Genomic DNA, 6,843 nt, shown 5'->3' on the forward strand with positions numbered 1-6,843 from the left:
AGGGTCTGAACCAAGATGATCCCGTGACACCTGCCTAATATGCATGGAATAATGTGATATTGGCAGTTCCAGGGCAGCAGACATCTGTCTTTAAATGTGACTCTTCTAAAATGGTGAGGTCTATGATCCCTAGAAAATAACTCATCTCTATTTGTGTATATTTGGAAAATGACCAGATATAAAGACTCAGATATTTTAAAAGTGTTTCAGCACATCATATTAACATGACCCTATTTCAGGAGGAAGAAAGGGGCAAAAAAGAGGATGGGTGCAGTTTACCTCTGGGAGGAAAGGCGAGATCAATGAAACGTGGTGGAGAGAGAGGCTTCGCCATCCGTTTGTATGGCTTTGCTGGCTTCAGGAGGATTTAACAGTTTGTTCTTCTCTGACTTGCTACAGCCTTTGTAAAACTTTGGTGTAAAATCTGAACAAAGAGACTGAAGATGAGATAAAAAAGGAAAATCTAGTGAATAAAAGGATTTACTTCAATAACTCCCAAAATCCTACCACAAGTGAAATGATCATTTCAAATACTATAAGGCAGAAAATGAATCAGCCATAGTACTAACAATTACAGGATGAGACAGTGATTCATATGAAAGGCAGCATAATTACTGTGGATATCAGATTGGATTTCAAAATGAGGAAAGAACGTTTTAGTACTTTCTGGGCTAAGGATAAACATAATTGATTTATGAATAACATGAGAGTCCAGCTTCTCTGGCAAATATATTGTATTTCATGTAGCAATGAGCTTAAAGGCATTTTTCACATTTCTATGTGAAACTCAATATTCGCTTGCCAGGGAAGTGAGGAGCAGGAGTGGCTGGAGCCCCTGAGAGATGGCAGGTCAGCATCAGACATGCCAGGGCAAGCCCATCTGCTGCATGCCAGGAGCAGGATCAATAATACAGGCCAGCTTGAAAAAATGATAGGTGATGGTTTATTTATTCATTTATCTAGTTGTTTAAAATGCAAATGTGATTTACTAGAAAGAATGAACACCCTTCTTCCTCAGAGGCTATTCTAAGAAAGTTTCTTTCAGTCCTGATTCTTAGGGAAGCTGTGCACCCCCATCTAGTCTAGAGCATGGCACAGGTAGCCTTCTGAAGTCCCTGTTGCATTCTGAGCTTCTCACCAATACTGTGTTTAAAGCGCTGGGAGAAATCACATTTGGAAATATTTTATAAATGAAACTTCCAAGTCCTGTTAGGTTCTTTGAACCATTTGTACTGGCGCGACTTGGTTAAGTGGGGCTATTTATTTGAGTTAGGCTGGGATAGTGGTTAAGATAAGAGACCCATAAGACTTCCTGGGTTTGAACCCAGGTTCTTCCAAGTATAAGCTGTGTGACCTTGGGCAAGTTGAGTGGCACCTACTCTTTTGGTGATTAATATTGCTAAGTGCCTGGCACAGTGCTATGTGTTTGCTAAATAATAATCATATATTTGATCTTTTCAATAATTCTGTGAAAAAAAAAAAAACACGAAACATACAGGATAAGAGAAGTTCTTGCAGTTAAAAGGGACCTTGTTATTGTTGTTTAGTCGTTCAGTGTCCGACAGTTTTTGTGACCCCATTGACTGTAGCCTTCCAGGCTCCTCTGTTTATGGAATTTTCCAGGCAAGAATACTGGAGTGGGTTGCCATTGCCTTCTCTAGGGGATCTGGAGTCAGGGAGCAAGCCTGCATTTCCTTGTCGCCTGCATTGACAGGCAGATTCTTTACCACTGAGCCACTGGGGAAGCCCGTCAGCTTGGTTCGGTCGCTCAGTCGTGTCCGATTCTTTGTGACCCCATGGATTGCAGCATGCCAGGCCTCCCTGTCCATCACCAACTCCCGGAGTTCATTCAGACTTGCGTCCATTGAGTCAGTGATGCCATCCAGCCATCTCATCCTCTGTCGTCCCCTTCTCCTCCTGCCCCCAATCCCTCCCAGCATCACAGTCTTTTCCAATGGGTCAACTCTTCGCATGAGGTGGCCAAAGTACTGGAGTTTCAGCTTTAGCATCATTCCTTCCAAAGAAATCCCAGGGCTGATCTCCTTCAGAATGGACTGGATGGATCTCCTTGCAGTCCAAGGGACTCTCAAGAGTCTACTCCAACACTACAGTTCAAACACATCAATTCTTCGGCACTCAGCCTTCTTCACAGTCCAACTCTCACATCCATACATGACTACTGGAAAAACCATAGCCTTGACTAGACGGGCATAGATACCATCTAATTAAGCTCTCTCAATTTAAAAATAAAAAATGTACCTGAAGTTTTATTGCTTATTAAAATAATATGGCTAGCATCTAAATATAGTTTTCTTATTTTTCTGGCTATTTTTCCCCATCACATCACTTTGACTTCTCTTATAAAGAAATGTAAGGAAGAAGAGTTCTTAAACAGTTTTTTAATGTAAGAAAATAGTCTGTGATAAATGCAGTAGTGATATTAGGAATTGGATTTGTATAAATTATAAAAAAAAAGTCAATTAAAAAAAAAGTATCTGCTGCAATTAGGTTCAGCTTCAAATAGCAGCAAGCTTCAAATCTCTTAAATAAGATGGGAATTTATTTCTCTTCCATATAAAATAAACAGAGAAAAGAGTTCTAGGTTCTTTTGGTGGTTCTGTGGCCATCAGAGATCTGGGCTCCTCCTCTCTTCTTCTCCTACTCTGTGGATGGCTTTCATTCTCAAGGTCACCTCTTGACTCAAGACGTTTACTGCAACTCCTGCCCTCAGGTCAGCTGTCCAGAATGCAGGAAAAAGGAAGGGAGAAAGGACAATAATATTTGATATTATTAGATAAAATATTAGATAATATTTGATACTAATATTTTAAGCAGTCTTCTAAGAAGTTCTAATATCATCGTTTACTTACATCTCATCATTCAGAAGTTTGTCACATGTTATGCCTGGCTACAAGGGAGACTGCAAACTGCTTTCAACCATTATCAATTAAAATGTGGGCTCTCTTTTTGAGGAAAGAGGATAGTGTCTATGGGATGGTACCTAATGATCTCTGCCATAGACAAGGATAGTTATTTCTACCCACTTTCCTCCTCACACTTCCTCACATCCATGTAGGAGAAAATTAATTTTTTCTTTCTGAAAGGATATTGTATCTGTATATTAGAGTCTTCTTGTTGCAAGAAGCAAATCAATTTGCTTAGGACTAAGAGGAAAAGGAAAAAGTTGTTAAAAATGACACTGATGTTTTGTGGAACTCAAAGGTAGGAATAAAGAAATTCCAAGGAAAGCCAGGAATTGAGAACATGTTGGAAATACAGGCAGTGTTCACTTTCAATTTCCTGGCTTTGCTTCTTTCTGCACATGCTTCTTCTGTCTCTTTAAAGACCTGTTTCTTCTCTCCCCAGCTCAACCTGCCAGTAAGGGAGTGACTAGATCTTCTAACTTACATTCTATTATAATTATTATTTTAAAATTCTCTTCCTCCTTCTTTATCTATAAAGCAACAGAATTCCTTCTCCTTACCAATTCACTGTCAGCTCCCAATCACTTTGACTTTTGATGTATTTGAATATATTAGCTACCTGTATCGGAGAAGGCAATGGCATCCCACTCCAATACTCTTGCTTGGAAAATCCCATGGGTGGAGGAGCCTGGTAGGCTGCAGCCCATGGAGTCACTAAGAGCTGGACACGACTGAGCGACTTCACTTTCAGTTTTCACTTTCATGCATTGGAGAAGGAAATGGCAACCCACTCCAGTGTTCTTGCCTGGAGAATCCCAGGAACAGAGGAGCCTGTTGGGCTGCCGTCTATGGGGTCGCACAGAGTTGGACACCACTGATGCGACTTAGCAGCTGCAGCAGCTACCTGTATGGATCAGAACCTTGAAATCCAGCTTCCAGAAATGCTTCACAAGGTCTGTGATACTATCAGTATTTGGCACTACATATTAAGCAATCTTCCATTCTCAGGCGTCTTCTCAAGTTCTGTATTTTCATTAATTGATGTCAAATGTTTCAATGACCTCATCACCCTGATGATTCCAAACACACATTTCAATTTGAGACCTCTTTAACTCCAGATCCTTATTTTTATCTGAATATTGGTCACCTTCACTCAGTTGTTTCTTAGCATCCCTAGTACCTTCAAACTCAACATATCTATGATCTCATTTTGAATTCTCCATCTTAAGCTGCATCCACCCAAGCAAAAGTAATCTTCCTTTCCCTTCACTTCTACTATCAGTTAATTGCCAAGTCCTACAGAATCTGTCACCTGAAGCTTTGATTTCTTATGGGTATTGCCATAAGTAATACCTTTGTAATCTTGTTTCTATAAAACTGCCTCCTAAATCTTACCCTTATCTTCAGGCTTATCTATTCTCTGCATTGTCACTAGAGTAATCTCTTAAATGTATAAATATGGTTATGTCACCTCACTACTGAAAACTCATCAGCATTTCCCTTTTACCTACAGAGCAGTGGCTAAATGCTTTGCTGGCTGTAGAAGACTGTTTATTATCCAGTTCCTTTGTGTCTAGCCAATCTCATCTCCATCTACCCCTCCATATGCTTTGACTTCATAGAACTACTTGAAATTCCCTAAATGGAACAGCAAATGTCACATTCTGTGATAATGACATGTTTTTATTTTCTTTCCCTCTAAATGCCTTTATTCTCATCTGTGGTCTTGGTGACTGTCTGCTCATCTTAGACTTAGTTTAAGCCTCCTTTCATTTCTGAAGGCCTCCCTGATCAGCATGCTGTCTCTGCTCACATACTTTCCTCTATCTTCCCTTTGCATGTTAGTTTCTTTTCTTTGTTGGATCATATACCACACACGTTTGAGAAGCCCGAGAACAGACTAAGACAGATGCTATATTGCCCCCCAATATCTTATCTGTCCTTATATAGTAAAATGATTTAATCAGGGATATACTCAACCAAGGGCTTCCCTGGTAACTCAACTGGTTAAGAATCTGCCTGCAATGCAGGAGACCTGGGTTTGATCCCTGGGTTGGGAAGATCTCCTGGAGAAGGGATAGGCTACCCATTCCAGTATTCATGGGCTTCCCTGGTGGCTCAGATGGTAAAGAATCTGCCCACAATTCAGGAGACCTGGGTTCGATCCCCAGGTTGGGAAGATCCCCTGGAGAAGGGCATGGCAACCCACTCTGGTATTCTTGCCTGGAGAATCCGCATGGGCAGAGAGGAGCCTGGTGGGCCACAGTCCATGGTATCGCAAAGAGTCAGACACAACAGAGTGACTAAGCACAGCACAGCACATACCTAACCAATTGAGAACTACATTTCCCAGCCTCCTTGCTGTATGTGATGCCATAGGATTGGGTTCTTTGCGCACAAAATGGTGTGTGCAACTTATGACACATGCATTTTAAAGTAAAGGGTATGCCCTTCCCTTACCCTTTTATCCTTCCCGTCCACTGACTAGAACATGGGTGTGCTACTGCTGCTGCTAAGTCGCTTCAGTCGTGCCCGACTCTGTGCGACCCCATAGACGGAAGCCCACCAGGCTCCCCCATCCCCAGGATTCTCCGGGCAAGAAGACTGGAGTGGACTGCCATTTCCTTCTCCAATGCATGAAAGCGAAAAGTGAAAGTAAAGTCACTCAGTCGTGTCCGATTCCTAGCAACCCTATGAACTGCAGCCTACCAGGCTCCTCCATCCATGGGATTTTCCAGGCAAGCGTACTGGAGTGGGGTGCCATTGCCTTCTCCAAACATGGGTATAGTGAACCATTTTTGCTTATACAGATACGGGCAACACCCCGCGATAGTAGAGTAACAGACAGAAGAGGCCTATCTCCCTGATACTGTGAAGCTACCATATCTACTCTGGACTGCTTATGGTTAGTTGTGTGCTAAAGATAGACTTGAATTCCCTGATGGCACAGTGGTAAGAATCTGCCTGTCAATACAGGAGACATAAGAGATGCGGGTTCAATCACTGGGTTGGGAGGATCCCTGGAATAGGAAATGATAACCCACTCCAGTATTGTTACCTGGAAAATTCCATGGAGAGAGGAGCCTGGAGGGCTATGGTTCAGGGGGTTGTGAAGAGTCAGACATGATTTGAGCACACACACACACAGGTAGACTTTATTATTGTTTAAGCCCTTGTTAAATCAGCAGTTCCCTGAGAGCTCTGTTGGTAAAGAATCTGCCTGTAATGCAGGAGATCCCAGTTCGATTCCTGGGTTGGGAAGATCTTCTGGAGAAGGGAAAGGCTGCTCACTCCAGTATTCTTGGGCTTCCCTTGTGGCTCAGCTGGTAAAGAATCTGCCTGCAATGCAGGAGACCCCGGTTCGATCTCTGGGTTGGGAAGATCCTCTGGAGAAGGGAAAGGCTACCCATTCCATTATTCTGGTCTGGAAAATTCAGTCCAGGGAGTTGCAAAGAGTTGGACATGACTGAGTGACTTTCACTTCACTTTCACAAGCCCATGAAAGTGAAGTCGCTCAGTCGGGTCCGACTCTTTGCGACCCCATGGACTGTAGCCTGCCAGGCTCCTCCCTCCATGGGATTCTCCAGGCAAGAGTACTGGAGTGGGTTGCCATTTCCTTCTCCAGGGGGTCTTCCTGACCCAGGGATCGAACCCAGGTCTCCTGCATTCCAGGCAGACGCTTTAACCTCTGAGCCACCAGGGAAGTTATATACTAATACAAATATTCAGATACAACAGGTTTTATAGCCTAGCTAACATGCCCACTTCACTGTGAGACTATAAGAGGAGTTCAGGAACTTAGATTTATTCATCTTTGGGGAATTCCCTGGTGGTCCTGTGGTTAGGACTTGGTGCTTTCACTGCTGGGGCCTGTGTTCAATCCCTGGATGGGAAATCCTGAAAACCTTGTGGAACAGCA

The 6,843-nt window shown here is 42.8% G+C and overlaps 1 non-coding gene across 1 annotated transcript; it reads right to left on the bottom strand.

The window, feature by feature from the left end:
* Positions 1 to 6,554: 6,554 nt before the first annotated feature.
* On the bottom strand, positions 6,555 to 6,627 carry TRNAS-GGA (transfer RNA serine (anticodon GGA)). Its single transcript has one exon. It is a non-coding gene; the product is annotated as a tRNA-Ser (tRNA).
* Positions 6,628 to 6,843: the final 216 nt, after the last annotated feature.

This window comes from Capricornis sumatraensis, chromosome 7 (genome assembly GCF_032405125.1).
Source record: "Capricornis sumatraensis isolate serow.1 chromosome 7, serow.2, whole genome shotgun sequence".
Lineage (NCBI taxonomy): Eukaryota > Metazoa > Chordata > Mammalia > Artiodactyla > Bovidae > Capricornis > Capricornis sumatraensis.